Here is a 17,978-nt window from a genome sequence, read left to right on the forward strand (position 1 = left end):
GTTCCATCAAAGGAACAGCCTGGGTCCTAGTTCTCCTATACTTTTTTCTAGATTATTTGAGCTCTGACATTCCACATCTATGGAAAATGACCATCCTGTCAGGGTTTGTTTTTTTTGGCCAGGGCTAGGTTTGAACCCACCACCTGCGGTATATGGGGCCAGTGCCCTACTCCTTGAGCCACAGGAGCTGCCCCAAAAATGACCATCCTGGGATAATTTTTACAACTTAATAGTTAGCAAGCAGTGGCTATATCCAAACATCCTTCTTGGAATAGCTAATAGTGATCTAAATGAAGCCTTCTTATGTTACCTAAGGTGTAGAAAGAGATAATTTATCCTTACTGTTTTAAACCCTTAAATGTCTTTTAAAAATAGAATAGACCCTATTCCAATACTATATAATTATATTAAAAAAATTATCCCCTAGGCTAAAAATAACCTAGTCTCAGCAAGAAGACTTGAAGCCGGGAGTCTGGAGTCAAGTGAACCCCTGTGGTCACATGTCTCATACATGTGCAGCTGAAGTTGGCCGTCAGTTGAGAATTTAGCTGCAGGTGTAACCTCCCTGGAACAGCTACACGTGGCCCCTTCGTGTTCCCTAGACTTCCTCACAACATGGGATGTAGCTCCTGAAGGCGAACATCCCAAAAGAGAGAGCAAGGAAGAACCCATAGCCTCTTTTATGATGTAGTCTCAGAAGTTAGACGGCATCATTTCTGCCACATTCTATTGGGCCTGGCATTTCTAAAACTCCACCCAGCTGCAAAAACAGAGACCATGGTTTCCAGCTTAGGATGGAAAGTATCATTATCACATTGCAAGAAGAGCATGTAGGACGGGCTATATATTAGTGCAACTTTTCAGAAAATACAGTATGCCACAGGCTAGATTCCAGAAAGAATGTGTCACACTTCAAAGGGCATCGATGCCAGGAAATAACAATATTGAACTAATATCAGTAGCATTAAAGTTACAATGTGATGAACATGTGTAAAGAGAAACATCTTCCTTCTTATTTTAAATATTATTTACACCGTTTCCACAGCAAAACACACACACACGCATACACTCACACACACAACTGTGCAAGTTTTACATACATAGTGAGTGAAAATAAATTCTGAAACACAAATAATTCCACTTTGAAGAGAACATTCCAATACACCATTGTATATACAAGCAAATAAACATCTGCCCCTATGCAGCTAGAACAGTAAACAGTGAGATCACCAAAGGAATGTGGAAAGATAGAAGCTTCTGTTACCAATTAGAAAAGTGAGGGATGGGTCTTCAAATGCTGATGAGGTTTTTTTACAGATCCTCATGGGAAGGCAGTGCAGAATTTAACATACAAATTGAACTGGTATATTAAGAAGAAATGCTTGGATTGAAAAGATTCCAGTATTTTCTGCTTTCTGAAATTACCGAAAGTTATTATGGAAATTTAATCTCCTATTTTGCTCAACTTTATTAAGTCTGGAAACTAAAATTAAGCCACAAAAATTAAAAAAAAAAAAAAGGATGAGACATCAATTACCCTTTCCCTTAACTGTATAAAATATGTAGTTCATGGCAGGTAGTAGACACATAATACAATTTGTTCCTGTGTAAAACAAATTATAATGGAGAGCTATAGGTTTACGGACCTAGAATGGCCCCTGCTTCAATGCCTCTTCAGCCCTTTCTCCTTCTATATATGGTTTTTCTGAGTACTGTTAAATTCTTTAAAAATTTCAAACCTTTGGAAATAGAAGAAAAATTGAAGATATTCTTAGTTTTTCCTAAATTGAGAGATATACAGGTTTCTTATTAGTAGTGTCCCCTCTGGCTTTAGATACATATGAATCTGCCTGCAAACACAAAAGTTTGACAAGCTGGAGATTCAATTGCACACTAATAAATTTATAATTTCTGTTCTCACCTGTTAAGTGAAGACAACTAAAAGTGAGTTTATAAAATGAACGCGGATGTAAGGAAATGAATGAACTGATGAAAATCTTTTTTTTTTTCTTGTTTCTTTTTTTTTTTTTTTTGTAGGGACAGAGTCTCACTATACAGCCCTCGGGTGGAGTGCCATGACATCACACAGCTCACAGCAACCTCTAACTCTTGGGCTGACGTGATTCTCTTGCCTCAGCCTCCCGAGCAGCTGGGAATACAGGCGCCCGCAACAACGCCCGGCTATTTTTTTGTTGCAGTTCAGCCGGGGCTGGGTTTGAACCCGCCACCCTCAGCATATGGGGCCGGCGCCCTACTCACTGAGCCACAGGCGCCGCCCTTGTTTCTTAGAGAAATGGATGGTTTCTGAAATGGGCATTCAACAACACTGGGGATTTATTAACATATCTACTCACCATGTACTAAGTAGTATTGCAGACCTGAAATTTAAAGACCAATAATATATGGTCTCTGAATTCTGAATAGCGATAGAAAGAAAGTCTGTCTCCTAGGAAAGATGGGCCCATCTCTCTGAAATAAGCAGTGAGTTGAGAGAGGTGGCAGCAACAGAAGCGAATTACATGACGAGAAACGTGGGTTGAAAAACCAGTGGCTGCAACCACCAAAAGCCACTGGGTGGAAATTGGAGCCCAGAGCAAGAAGATCCCCTTGGAAGGGTCAGATAGGAGGGAAGCAGGGAGTGAGGATAAAATTTACCAGCAGTGGGGAACCCAGGTATTGGTAAACAGAACTGCCCCTGGGAGTTTTCTCAAATTAGCAAACAATGTAATACTCTCCCCCATGCTAATTTCATTTACTTTCTCTTAGAATGTAAGTGAAAGCCAGTGCTGTGCCCTCCGGGGGATTGTCACCAAAACCTGTCCTCACAAAGCATCTGTGATCATATAAAGGATGAAAAGACACAAGTACCTTTCAGAGCAGAGCAGGCTTTTAACTGGCAATCAGTTGACCGCAGGGCGCCCTTAGGAGCTGTCTCTTAGCACTGCGCCTGCCCTCCTTCCTGAACACCGGTGGGGGAGCAGTGAGGAGGGGAGCGGAGGGAAACAACCTCACAGGTGACATGAAACTGTCTGGGTGACAGGCATCCCCATAGCCGGACTCAAACATTACCAAAACAACCCATGTAACCGAAAACATTTATACTCTCTTAATATTTTAAAATAAAAACATAATAGTGCGGTAGAGGGAGAGCAAGGACAATCTGCATTTAGAAAGCCAAAAAGTCAGCAGGCTTCCCTTCTCCCTCTGCCTCAGCCGCAAATTTGATAAGCTCACCAGGCCTGCAGTGGCTTTGCCCAAGTCATCAACAAATGTGCCTCCTAACACCAGGCCACGGGCAAAGCCTCAAGTTACAACACCAAAAACTCATCAGTCAAGATAATCTGGATCCAGTTGTTCACCCAGGTGAGAATCTATCTGTATGTCTGGTCGACAGTGGATGATTTATAGAGACACCCAAGCTTTCACTGGTCCAGGACAGCAAGGACGTGGATGTGGTCCCCTTCGTCAAGCTGGGTGCTTTTCTTGTGGGTTTGTGTAATGTATTTGAATTAAAAATTTAAAAATAAATACCATGGTATTGTGATATAAAGGAGGAGGAGAAGGAACAGCATTGAAGAAAAGAAAACAAATGCAATGGCATTTTCCCAAAAGGGTCACTGGCAAAGATTTCCCATTCTTCAAAAGTAGGCACATATGATTAGTCCCATTAGAATGATAGCACAAATCAGATAACACCTTAGCTATTTAACACTGTAGCAGTGTGGATGGTGAGGATGGATTAGAAGGGAGGATGCAATTCCCAGAGAAAAGTCTGAGACCGCTACACAGCAACTAGGAGGCTGGCAATTCCCTGGGTAGGCCAGGAGGCACTGCCCCGAGATGCAAGGGGCTGCTCCAGGAGGGGGCACTTGCGTGCAGAGGGTGTTTGGGATGTGGCAATCAAAATGAGGCAGACACCCTGAATCTAATAACATATTCCTGCTCCTGAAACAAGGGATAATCCGCTAACAGGTGTCATGCCAATCTTCGGCGCTCAGACCAGATCCCCTATTGTACCTCTCTTACCTAGAGGGAGGCAACTGGGGGATCTCAGGCTTACAGGGAGGCTTACAAGTATATTTTAACACGGCTTTCAGAATTGTTTGGGGCAAGCAGGTGAGAGGAAGATGGCTCGCTTATTTTTTAATTTTATTTCAGTTGGCATTTTAAAAACCACATAATTTGAGCAGCATTTGTACGGGTGTCTGACCCTGAATGGTCACTGTGATACCGGAATTTCATCTTCAGTGGGTTCTTGGTCTCAGTGATTCAAAGAATCAATCCACAGACCACAGATCAGTGGTAAGGCAGGATTTATTTACAGAAAAGGAAAGAATACAAAAACACCAAAGTTCCTGGCAGAGAGAAAAAAAACCAAGTTGGGAGAGGGAAAGCGCTCTCTCTCCTTCTCTCTGTCTCCCTCCAGGCTCTTTGTCTAGGGGTATGTATAGGTGTGTGGGTTCCTTGTATGTGAGGCCAGGAAATGAATGGATATAGTCCCTTGGCTGGGGCAAGGTGAATGAATGTATTACTGAATGGACACAGTCTATTCATAGAATTGAGGCCTAGGAAACTTACATGAAATTGACCTAGGCATAGGAAACCGGGTTCCCTGTTCAGTCATAAGTGCAAAGGGAAGGAGACACCAAGGCGCTGGTGTCTCCCCAGCAGTTGTCCGGCCCCCCCTGGCTATTAGAGCCTCTGGTGGGGGTGGGAGGGGGGCAACCCCCTTGCCTACTCTCCAGCCCACTGGCTCCTCTGCCGGCTGCCTGGCCGCACCAACACTGCCGAGGTGGAGGCGGCAGGTCCTCCAGCTGAACTGGGGTGCCACCTGTCTTCTATCAACTGTGGTATCTGAGTCCAAATGGAATGGTTCTTTAAAAGAGTAGAAAGCTGTTACGTGTCATTTATTAGATTGAAAAAGTCAGAGGGCACTTTTGGAGTATTTTGGCACTTGTGAAGCAACTAACTATAATTATGCCACAATTATTGTGGCTATGGCAACAGGAAAGAATCTATCTTAAAACAAGGTCAATAATTAACTTAGGAAGGTTGTAATAGGGAAGCCTCATTAATCAAACATCTTTCAGAGTTACACCACTGTATTTTCTTGACAGTGGTGTAACTGTCAAGAAACACCAGACAGGTGAGAAACACAGGCAAACAAATAAACTAATTAGGTCACTTGCTCTAACCCGATGCCCAATGTCCCCACTAGACCTCAGGGTGGACCACCGGTATTTTCAGCAAGTCACTGGCAAAGCCAAGGCCAGAAGTCACATCTCCTTGTTCTAAGGCCAAGTGCACTCTCTACTGCATTACCATTTTTTAATTTTGTTCTTGCTAAAAAATAAAAAATGTGTGTGTGTGTGTGTGTGTGTGTGTGTATTTTTTACCGAAAGGGTAAATCATCCTAAGAACATAAGAAAAGAATATACAGAATTTGTTACTACAACTGGAATTATCATGACTTTTATTGAACACGATTCCCGCCAACACCCCTCCAAACCTGAGCATCACCTGGACAATTCTAAACCTCTAAGTTTATTTATATTTATTTCTTGAGACAATGTCTCACTTTGTCGTTCCCTGGTAGAGTGCCATGGCCTCATAGCGCCCAGCAACCTCAGACTCTTGGATTCAAGTGATTCTCTTGCCTCAGCCTCCCAAGTAGCTGTGATTACTGCTGTCTGCCATAACGCCTCAGTATTTTTTTTTTTTTTTTTAGAGATGGGGTCTTGCTCTCGCTCAGCCTGGTCTTGAACTCATGAACTCAAATGATTCCCCCCACCTCGGCCTCTGAGAGTGCTAGGATTAAAGGCGTGAGCCCCTGTGCCCCACCAGTCTAAGTTTAAAAAAGACACAAAGTTTAGGATTAATTGTGCACAGGCATGGTATTATTTGCCAGGCATGGTATTATTTGCTTTATGTATTGGACTCTCACAGTCAGGTTTATTATAATCCCAGTTGGTAGCGTGTGCTGCTGGAGTTGAATGACTCCCATACAGAGCTGTGGAGACAGATGGCTGACCGCATCCTTATAGCATTAGCTCTCTCACCCCCCAGAGGCCCTCTCTGTCCTGTGTGTAAACTGGTTATACCTCAGAACCAGCACAGGTCATGGGACAAGTGAAATAAAAGGTAGAAAGAAGAAAATTACTTAAGAAAATATTTTGTTAAAAACACAACTGCCACAGACTAATAAATGTACCTTCATAACCAGAATACAACCTATGTACACCCAATGGTCCATTCTTTCATGTGTAAAACCATGCAGTTGTCAAGCTGGCACAATTTATGCAGAATTAATCCCATGCGATGGTTTTAATGTTTACCCATTACACGTCCCAATGTGAAAAAATGAGCTAAATAAATCACATAGATTTATAAAATCAAACATTTGTGCCTGCAATAAAGCCACAGGAATGGAGGGGTGTACCATTTCCTAAGGTTACCATCCCTGCCATGCCTGGGTTTAAATATGACAAATTTGAGACAAATATGTTGTCTCAAATATTGATTTCTTTAAAACTACAAAATTATTAGCTGATAAGTGTTTAAAGAAAATATATTTTGGCACCAGGGGGGAAAATCTAGTAATTTTCCATTAGATAATTGTTTCCAAACCTTTATTTGCTCTCAGATAATACAGAATGTTTTGGATTTTAAATTTCAGACTTGGCATGCCTGTATGTCAATGAGAAACACATTATTTTGCAAGAGAAAGTTTTGTTGGCAAAGTGTAAAAAGTATACCTATAATGAAAAATTATGCTCCCCTTCAGATAGAATCGGTGCCATATTCAACTATCTGCATGATATGGTTTGATGCATACCAAAAAAATTATAAGTTATAACAAAAAGCTCTTTGTCATTTTCCTTCCCCAGTGCCAAATGATCACTGTTGGTCACAGTTCTGGAATGAATAAAAGGGAGTTGCCAAACCATATTGTTGCCTTTGAAGAAAACAGTATCTGTCAATAACTAATATTGTAGAGAGAGTTAAGCCTTAGGCCCCGTGGGAGACAGACATGGTGTATTTGAATACTTTGGATGGAAGTGCAGTTTGGAAGCCTAGAGAATAAACAGAAGTGAGCAAACACCACTGGGGAGCTGGAAGCTCATTAAAGGAAGTTCCAACAATTAATCACTAATTTTGCTTTTAGTTCTTTGTGGTCTTTTACCTTGTCTCCAACACAACCCACTTTTAGGTTATTAATCATTTATTTATGGTACTAGAAAAACCCACCCTTGGAATAATTATAATAGTAAAGACAACAGAATAGTTTCAATATTAAATTCTGTAAAGTTTTGAGTGTGATAAAATATAAAAATAAACTGTAAAATAAAATGTAAGACCATTAGAGATCAGAAAATTTAAACCAGATATACCAGTTACTAATTATAATTAGTAATAGAAATACCACTGGTTGGCATTGTATGAAAGAAATTTAGCTAAACTCGTAAAGAATTTTTTTCGAAGATTTGGAGATAGTGCACAACTAATCCTCAAATTTTCGATAAGGCTAATACAATGTATAGTAAGCTTTAAAATGGTGCAAAATATAAGAAATCAGTAAGTGTCTGTCCCTTTACTCCCCATTCCACTAATAGAAATGTATGGGTGACATCTGACATTTGTCTATAGGTGACCAATTCCAGGACCAGAACAATCTTGCTTCACTGTTGCAAGTCGTTTTCTTGGAAGAGCTATGTAGAGAAGCGTTTTCAAAAGAATGGAGATACCTGGCCAAATAATGCTTCACGGAAGACAAAAAAAATTATTGGTTATTAATATGAGCGCTTTCAGCCCCTCTGATATTGTGATGACTTCTGTAAGGGCTACTGAGAAGGGTAGGAGCTCTCCATCTCAGGAGCAAAGACAACGGGGGACCGAAAAGCAAATCGTACCAGATACTGTGGTAGCATCACCGGCAGGTAAACTAGTGGGGGAATGTTTGTTAAATCCTGAAGACTCTCAGCCAAAAACCCATTTGTTGTTACGCTGTTATTATGTTTTTGTTGTTTCTGAAACCAGAAGGCTCGAGTCTACATTTAAATACAAACTGAAAGTCTTTCATATAAGTACCATAAATGCATAATATGAGCACCATGAGGAAAACATATGCAATTGCCTATAATGTTCTCTTTTATTAATGAGCTCGTTAGAAAAATAAAGATTTCCTAGTTGGAGTATTCACACAGCCATAACCTATATATGATGCCAGTGACCTGTGTACTATTTTCAGAGATGACTTACGCTTCCACCCACAGCATTACAAATGAAGAACAAGAAAACCTGAACTTCAAAGACTGTTAGACCTAGAAAGGCTGTGAAATCATCTTTTCCAGTGTTTTACAAAGGACAGGACCCAGGTCCTAGGGATACAATCACAGAGCATGAAAGAATTTTAAATGACCTTCTAAGGAAATGACTCCATTTTCAGTTTTTTTTTTTTTCCTTTCTGATTAATTCAAGGAAAAGAATCTCAATTACTAATCTTTTAGGAAAGAGAGAGCTGGCCTCAAATTTAATTAACTAGGAGACGCACCTACCATGGTTAGGAGGCGCATGTTAGTTTTTACAGTGATTTCTGTGTAAACACTAGTGATATAGTGTTTACAGCATTATACCCATTTTTCATTACAGTAGTGAAATGGAGCTTCTTACCTAGATAAATACTACTTTGGCAAAAAATAAAAAACATTTTTGTATTGGACATGACAATTAATCTTAAAATGATTCCTTATAAACAGTGGCATGTGTATTTTGAAGTAGTTCTTTCTAATATACATTCCAAGAGTGGTTAATTGCCATTTGAAGTCATAATCAGGACTCAAGGCCTAAAGAGATCTATATATATTTAAAAGACAGTATGACCTTAATCAAATCTGTACCAAAGGCTTTGTTAATTAGCATAACGTACACTGGAAATAATCTCCATTGGTTTAAATGTGTGTTCCGCAAGGTAGGTGAGTTAGGAGTACTGAGCAGGCCTGAGCACCCTGGTAAAGCCACAGTGCAAAGCCACAGTGCAGCACCTGATTCTAGGAGCACTTGAGATATTCTGGGAGCCATGCTGATACTAAATCCTCCCACTGCATGGAGAGTGCTGTAGCCTGATCTTATTACAAGGTGGCTTGGTCCTGGCAGCAACATTGGGAAGCTCCTTGTGGAGTAAGCCTTTCTTGCTAGAGCCAGTGTCCTTGGAACAAAAGTGGGACTTCAGAAATACTAAATACCCTGAGTGACCTCCTTTGGTGCTTACTTGATAAAACTTTATTTATTTAATCTTAAAGTGCACTTTTTTTTCACATTTTAACATATCTGGACTTGGGTATGTCTTCTGATCAATGACATTTCATAATTATGATCAGCACTGTTTTTTTCACCCTCAGCATTCCATGGTATTACGGGATCGTGCAGTATTAGTTTTGATGAGATACAGAGCACATTTGATAGAATTTTGTCTGAGACTTTTACCAAGATGTCATCTGTTTGTTTTTTTTAAAGTTGTCACAAAGAGGAAAATATCCTTCCTCATCTTGTCACTACTAGAAGACTACCAACATTTACCAAAGAGATGTTTGCCAAACTGCCTAATTTTGAATCATGATGCAATTTGAAGGATTCAGTCAATAACAGAACAGGTTGTAAGTAGATGTAGAAAATATTAGATGGTCTTAAATAAATAGCTGAAGGTTAGGGAATGCTAATATGGTCAAACCGTACAAGTAAAGAAACAGTGAATCAGGGAATTTCAATAACTCAGCCACCATGAGACAGTAAACTGAGTGGCAGTTTGTTCAATGACCAAAGTCCTTTTCACTATTGTATGTTCACTATATCTTTGTTATCTACTATCCTGTAATAAATCATCTCAGAACTCAGTGGTTGAAAATAACCACATTATGTCACCCTTCCTGTGGGCTGGGAATTCAGCTGTACCTTAACTGGATTCCTTTGGGTGATGGTCTTTCATAAAGTTGCACTCAAGCAGTTGGCCAAGGCTGAAGTCTCACCCAAAGGCTTGACGGAGGGAAGAGTCAGCTTCCAAGCTCACCCACGTGGTTGTTAGAAGGAGTTCGAAATAACCGCACATCCCCAGAGCCAATCCTCCCTGTCAGTCATACTTTTTGTAACAAAAACACAGAAGCTTTGCAGATTGTGCTGGCTCTTTTTGCTAATAACTGCTAAGATTATCATGGACAAAACTTTAAATGTATAAAAATTGCATCTATATTTAGTGCCAACATTATATATATTTGGGGAAAACACAAAGAAGTAATAGGGCAATTCTCTAGAAAATAGAATTGTGGGTGCTTTTTTGCTTTAATTTGTATTTGCTATAGTTTTTCAGTTTTCTACCATAGGCATGTAAAAATGCAAATTACTTTAATAAATGAGTTTTGAACACTTTAAAACTCTTTGGCAATTTAAGGTAGGTTATGCTTTCTGTGTTTACTTAGAAATGCATTGCTTGGCTGAGTGCAGTGGCCTGCAAGCCCACCACTCTGGGACTGGGGTGGGACGATTGAGACCAACCTGAACAAGAGCAAGACCTCATCTCTACTAAAAATAGAAAAACTAGCCAGGCATTGTAGCAGGTGCCTGAAGTCCCAGGTACTTGGGAGGCTGAGGCAAGAAGATTGTTTGAACCCAGGAGTTTGCTGTGAGCTAGGCTGATGCCATGGCATTCTAGCCTGGGGAACAGTGTAAGACTCTGTCTCAAGAAAAAATATGCATTGCTTGCTGCCTTTAGGACTTTTTTCCTTGAAAGTTCAGAATTATAGACCTTGGATATAATTTTCCATGAATAGGTTTAACAGCAAAAGAGATTTTTAACACTGTTCCAAATGCACAACTCATGCCAAATTGTACAAACAGAGTATAAAAATGTAGAAGAAAAGACCAAGTTCTTCTTGGTCTCTCAGACAAGGTGACGAGGTCAGAAGAGTCAAAAGAATTATTTTCTTTTATAAGTTTAGCTTACGGAACAGGTAGATCAATTCACAATTTTCATTTCTGTCTTGCCACTTCTCTCCAAAAACATGTGGGCCGCATAAAGGAATCATTGTGAGGGAAAGCCTCTTTGCAGAACCTCCATGCGCAGACGTTTGGCTGGCCTGGCCTTTTTCTCACCAGGCACGCCTCTCGTGAAGCTGGTGTTGGGTGTCTAACAGCCCGAATGTTTTCTTTCCTCTCTGTGCCCCAGGGTTGACTGATGTTCCAGTTATTCTAGAGGACAAACCCTACCTGCTATAAGAGGCTCAGCATAAACTTGGAAGGAAAAAAAATACCTTAACATGAGGCTGATTTTACCTGAGCAGCCATTTTCAGAAGGTGAATTATTTACATTTAAAGAATAAAAACAACGGGCGTAACTTTCTTTCCTGATTTTTCTTCTGTTTTTGAAGCAAACACTGAGTTGTCATCTCACACAACTCGAAATTTTTGTCTCTAACATGTAATTTATTCTTTTGAAATCAAGATTGTTTACTTTATTAACAGATCAGAAAGGCTTATTTTCTCTTAAATGTTTCCAGAATGTGATTCTTCCTGAGGCTCCCACTGCAGTAGTATAAACTCGTACATATGTTCACTCACAATTATGAGCTTAAAAGAGATCATAATTCCATGACTTCATCCCAGCAGCTTTTGGGGCTGGAATAGTAATTACAGCTGGGTTCACTGTTCTCATTGTGATCTTCATAAAAAAAAAAAAAAAATTCTTTATATGAACTAATACAGCTTTTCAAATTATTTTAGAAAAAAAAGATTGGCATGTAAAGAAATAATAAAAAAAAAGAATTTATAATAGTTTCTTTCATTTACTATCCCCCAATTCAAAAATAACATGTTTGAAAAGGGTGAGGAAGCTCGATGCCTATAGCTCAGTGAGTACGGTGCTGGCTGCATACACCAAAGCTGGGTTTGAGCCCGGCCTGGGGCTACTAAACAACAATGAACAAACAACAACAAAAATGTCCAGGCATTGTGGTGGGCGCTTGTAATCCCAGCTACGTGGGAGGTTGCAGCAAGAGAATCGCTTAAGCCCAAGAGTTGGAGGTTGCTGTGAGCTGTGACGCCACAGCACTCTACTGAGGGCAACATAGTAAGACTCTGTCTCCAAAATAAATAAATAAATAAATAAAAGGGTGAGGTTAAAGCAACTTCTTCATGCCATCAGACTTAGCCATGAAGAAATCATGAAAACTAATCTTCATAGAAATTCTAAATAGGAAAGTCAGTAAGAAAACTCAAACTGCATAATTGCTGGCCTTTCTTTCATGCATTAGAAACTCCTTCTAAGACTTTGAGTGGATTTCTGATCTGGTATTTTTCAACCTTGACTGCTGCATCATACGTAAACTGATATTAAAAATACCAAGAAACAAAAATAAATAAATAAATAAATACCAAGAAGCAATATAATTAAAACACCCACAGATAAACAAAGCCTATCTTGCCTTCCCCATGTTGCCCCAACGCTGTTCTTATGTGACTGGACTTTTTATAAATCAGGACTGTCATGATGTCATTGCTAATAGAAAGGAAATTTAGCATATTAAATCCAAATATTTAACAAACAAGAAAAGGAAAAACAAAGCTAGCACATCAACAGGACACAGAGAGAATAAAGTGAAGGAATTTGGGTGCAATATCATTTATAATATTCTCCCAAACACGCATGGGACGGGCAGCTACTCCCCACACTGCCTGAAACTACTCATGCAACAACAATTAAGAACTATTTCATGCTTTTCTACAAGTAAAGACTAAGGTAATGCTATAATACTTAGGCCTTTCCTTAAGGAGTTTCGAAAAGAGTGATCTTTCAAGTATGTTATTATCAGTTCTATATCCAAAGGGGCATATAAATTATACCAACTATCAGTTGATGTGTTCCTCAAGAAAAATGTTAACATAATTCCTCTTCCATGGCTGTTTGATCTCTTCTTATAACCAACTGTTTCTACTCCAAACAGAAATAAACCCTTAGATAGAATTCACCAAGAATAGCGTTTATCAGAGTTACTTGCCCTAAGTATTTGTCTGAAAGAAAAACCTAGGAGACGTATTGACAGACACCTGGAAACATTACTAACCTTAAAATTTTATGAAGATAATGGTAGAATTTCTCAATAATGACTGTGCATATTGTGGTGAGAAGCCTCTTCCACTCACAGTACATGGTTATATCTAATAGTGGAGGAAAATAACGTGTTTTTCTAACTAAACTAGATATAAGTTTCCAAACCCCAAGGATAGCAGAATCAGAGCACAAACAAGCCATAAAGTTTCAGCTTTTTATCTTTGAAAGCACAATCCTGTAATATTGGAAAGAAGGTGTGATCAGATGTGGTAGTTTTTATCAGCAACTTCCACCTTTACATCAGCTAAAGACTCTTAGAACCTGGAAGGTGGAGAGGATGTCTTTTGGGGGCCTAACAAGCCACAGGTGAACCCTTTCCCCTCCTCCTCTTCATCCTCCTCCTTTCCTCCTAAGAGGAGACACAAAATATCTGGCTAGCCCCACCTCCCTTTCATACCACAGAACCCTAACCTTCAGGGCCAGCTGTGGAATTTGCCTATGCCCTATGGCCCCTTATAAAAGGGATGTCTCTAACTGCCCCCAGGCATGGACACCATCTTTGCACTGCCCAGGCTGGTCACCTTCCTCTTTCAAAGAATCTGGCCTAAACATCTCCACTGCAGCCTTGGCTCTGGACGCCATCGCTTACAACTTTCAATGTCCAAGCCCACCTGTCTCAGTGGGGAGTCTCAGAGAAGAGGGTAAGGCGCAATCTGCCCCCTTGGTGCCTCCATGGTGCCGTGGGTGAAGGGTGGCTGCAGGGAAGCCTGGGCCATAGTGAGCGTACAACCCAGAGTGTCTTCGGTGGTCCCACCAGAAAGTGGCAAGCAAAACAGCAAAAGACTCTGATGTTAGCTTAGAAATGATCTGGAGATCCAGAGAGGCCACGTGGCCAGAAGGAGCAGAACTCAGATGGCCACACACAACAGGCATCCTGACAGATGCTGGTGTGAGCAGGTGGTTCTCCCAAAGCTGGGGACCTCAGATGCTTTCCTGAGGAGAAAGGGATGCAGGAATTCTTCAATCAACTCAGTGAAACTTTGGATGGTACCTGGGCTCATCTGGAATTAACTAGATGAAATTTACTACTTATTGAGCAGAATGAGGGATAAGGAAGTTAGAGTAAATTGATATGGAAGACAAGGAGTTATGTTTTCTTTTTTTTTTTTTTTAATTTTTTTATTAAATCATAACTGTATACAATGATATGATTATGGGGCATTATACACTCACTTCATAAACCATTTGACACATTTTTATCACAGTGGTTAACATAGCCTTTCCGGCGTTATCTCAGTTACTGTGCCAAAACATATACATTCTACATTTACCAAGTTTCGCAAATACCCCTGTAATATGCACCACAGGTGTGATCCCACCGATCCCCCTCCCTCTACCCACCCACCCCCTTTCCCACTTCCCCCTATTGTTAAGTTGTAGCTGGGTTATAGCTTTCATGTGAGAGCCCCAGACTTGATCAAACTAAAAAGCTTCTGCACAGCTAAGAACACAGTAAGCAGAGCAAGCAGACAGCCCTCAGAATGGGAGAAGATATTTGCAGGGTATAACTCTGACAAAGGTTTAATAACCAGAATCCACAGAGAACTCAAACGCATCAGCAAGAAAAAAACAAGGGATCCCATCGCAGGCTGGGCAAGGGATTTGAAGAGAAACTTCTCTGAAGAAGACAGGCGCACGGCCTTCAGACATATGAAAAAATGCTCATCATCTTTAATCATCAGAGAAAAGCAAATCAAAACTACTTTGAGATATCATCTAACTCCAATGAGACTAGCCTATATCACAAAATCTCAAGACCAGAGGAGTTATGTTTTCGATCTGCCCCTGTGAAAACAGTGCCAACTAAACAATGACCTTGGATGAGTTCAGTAAGTTCCAATAACGTTCTCAAGTTCTTCCTTACTGTGGAGGAAACTGACGATAACTCTGACTCAGAGTAACAAGGAAAAAGACCCTGTCCTTCCCTGGAATCTCTGTGGGTCTCTCTTGTCCCCTGCTGTCTACACTGAAATGGCTGCTTCAGGGCTTTCTTCCCTAAACAAACATCTTTCCTCTGTAAAATTATAGTTTTTAATGTTTATTAAACTAATGTTTGGTTTCTTTCCAATTTTTTCAACAACATATTTGTGAGTCTGCAGTGCTACAGACTTATATAATCATTTAAACTAAATAATCTGTGTTTGTATTTCTGGGGACTCTGTTCTCTCTGTTCCAGCAGAAATTTTGTGAATAGGGGACAAGAGAATGGATAATGAGGAGGACTTACGATGGGGAGAGTCAAATATTGTTTGGCACTTATGGAGACTCAATAGTACTTTCTGGGGAGTGGAAAACAATCAATGAATCTAACTAAAAAGTAGACCTTGCATCAGATACTTTTGTGAACCATGGAATTTTTATGTAGTGCCATTAATAATGACCCCAGAGGCGGTTAGTAAAAAATACCTAATATCAAACAGACCACATGGACTTCTAAAAAGAATTACCATGCTAGGCTACAATCACTGATTTCTTTGCCTGTTTTCCAAGTCAGATTATCAGCTCCTTGGAGTAAGGACGATGTCCCCTTCATGGCTGTCATTACTAATCTGTACAACAATTCCTGAGTCATAGTAAGTACTCAAGGAAGGAAAAAAAAGTAATGAAGGAAATTAGTAATTATTACCTTCACAGGCTCATCCAGCTGTGTGTAAAATACACACCATCAGTCAGAACCACAAGTCAATTGTTCTTTCTCACATCCTGCTCTCTGTTTAAATGAGATCATTTCACTGTGAATTGGAATTTCCTCTAATCATTAAGTGCAAACCACAACATCCATTTCAAGGTAAACAGGAAACCACGTCTAAGGTTGTTTGTGGGCTAGTGAAATGTTTCTATTTAAACCTACATTCTCCCATACATACACACAATTTGAATTAAAACTTTGGGTTCTGACTCAAGTCAGCAAGGGATATCACTACCTCTTTACTTTTTAAGTATTTTGTAGTATTTTTGCATATAAACCTGAAGGAGAGAGCATTAAGTTTCAAAGCAGTAGTTTGCAACCAGCAGACTGATAAATCAAATCTTTGTTTTTCTGTAATTTATAATTTTGGAAGTCTTTCCACTCATAATATCTAATTTAATCCTCAAAATTCCTATGAATGAGTGACATTCTCTTTTTCCATTTAACAGATGAGTAAAATGAGACTAACAGACTTGCTCAAGGTCACGCGGCTTTTAAATGCCAAAATCCAAGGTCTAAACCTCTCTCCGACACTAACTTGCCATTATTTTTGGAGAAAAATGTATCATTTTGGACTACTTTACCTAGCACATGGAGAAAAAGGGTTTTTGTCTCCCACGGCAGAAACAGTCTTAATTATAATTGTGAATCAGGAACACTAAAGAAAACAAGCCGTGTGTTACTGCCTTGTCTCTGTAAAAACGTCTAGGACATACATCTCAGAGTAATGTATTTTCCTGAGAAGATAAATGAGTTTGTAGATGCATTATCTCATTTCCTGTGGCAAAACTTTCTTGTCCTGGCTCTGAACGCAGACTGGGACGCGGAGCCAGCAGGTAACTCCTGATGGAATCCTGGCAGGAGAGTCCTGGCATCAGGGAGGCTTCCTATCACCCACAAATGTTCCATGGAGATCTAACCACTGCAAAAGTGGATTACATCCTGAATAGTTATCTTTTTTTTTTTTAATCACACCACACTGATTTTTTTCCATACAGAACCTTGACTTCTTAGTAATTTGTATAATTAATGTGACCGTAAATTCACAAGGAAAAAGCAGCAAGTATTGCTTGTTATTATTTCCAGCCTATAGCCTAATTCCTGGCACATAAGTGCTTCATGAGAGCGTGGATTCAGTACGAATGTCTGTGTAAACTAGTATCTATTACGAAGACAATCTCCCACTTTTCTATTTGGCTTTTATAAAAGTATGTTGTGTGATGATCGCCATGGTACATATGAAGATGCAAAGACAAGAAAAAGGAAATTTGCTTGAGAAAATACAAAGATATAAAGATGTCTGATGAGAATTCCAGGAAGCAGAGGCTAGCATAAAACAGGAGAACCTGCAATGAAGAATTTTGATAGAAAAGTGGACAGACCGATACAGGGCAGCTTGTGCCCCAGCCAAGCTGCCAGAGCTGACAGGAGGACCTACCGTTTCTGCCCAGGGTGTTGGGACCAGCAGGTTGGAGGGTAGGTAGAGGGGCCCACAGGAGGTTCCAGTGGCCAGAGGGGCAGGACAACTGCTACGGGGACGCCTCCAGGTTGCCAGCTCAGGGAGGCCAGTGGTATGTCTGCCCTGGCCTCTGTCTACCCTTTCATTTGAGGCTGAACAGGTAAGCCCCCACTTCCCAGAGCTGGTCAATTTTCTGTAAGTTTCCTACGCCTGGACAAGTCCATGAAGGCACTATATTCATTCATTAATGTGCGCATTCACCTTACCCCGCTGAAGGGACCTTGTCCATTCATTAATGCGCTCATTCACTTGCCCCCACTGAAGGGACCTTGTCCATTCATTAATGCGCTCATTCACCTTGCCCCCACTGAAGGGACCTATCCATTCATTAATGCACTCATTCAACTTGCCCCCACTGAAGGGACCGTGTCCCTTCATTTGTTACCAAGTCCTGCCAAATGTAACTACAAGGGACCCAGGTGACTTTATATACCCCTAGACAAAGAACCCAGGCAGAGAGGAGGTTTTTTTCTGACTTGAGGTTTTCCCTCTGCCAGAAGCTCTGGTTCTTTCCCCGTATTCTTTTATGTAAAATAATTCTTTCTCTGCATTCTTTTATGTAAAATAAATCCTGTTTTACCACTGATCTGTGGTCCGTGGGTTCATTCTTTGAA

The sequence above is a fragment of the Nycticebus coucang genome, chromosome 9 (genome assembly GCF_027406575.1).
Source record: "Nycticebus coucang isolate mNycCou1 chromosome 9, mNycCou1.pri, whole genome shotgun sequence".
In the NCBI taxonomy this organism is placed as follows: domain Eukaryota; kingdom Metazoa; phylum Chordata; class Mammalia; order Primates; family Lorisidae; genus Nycticebus; species Nycticebus coucang.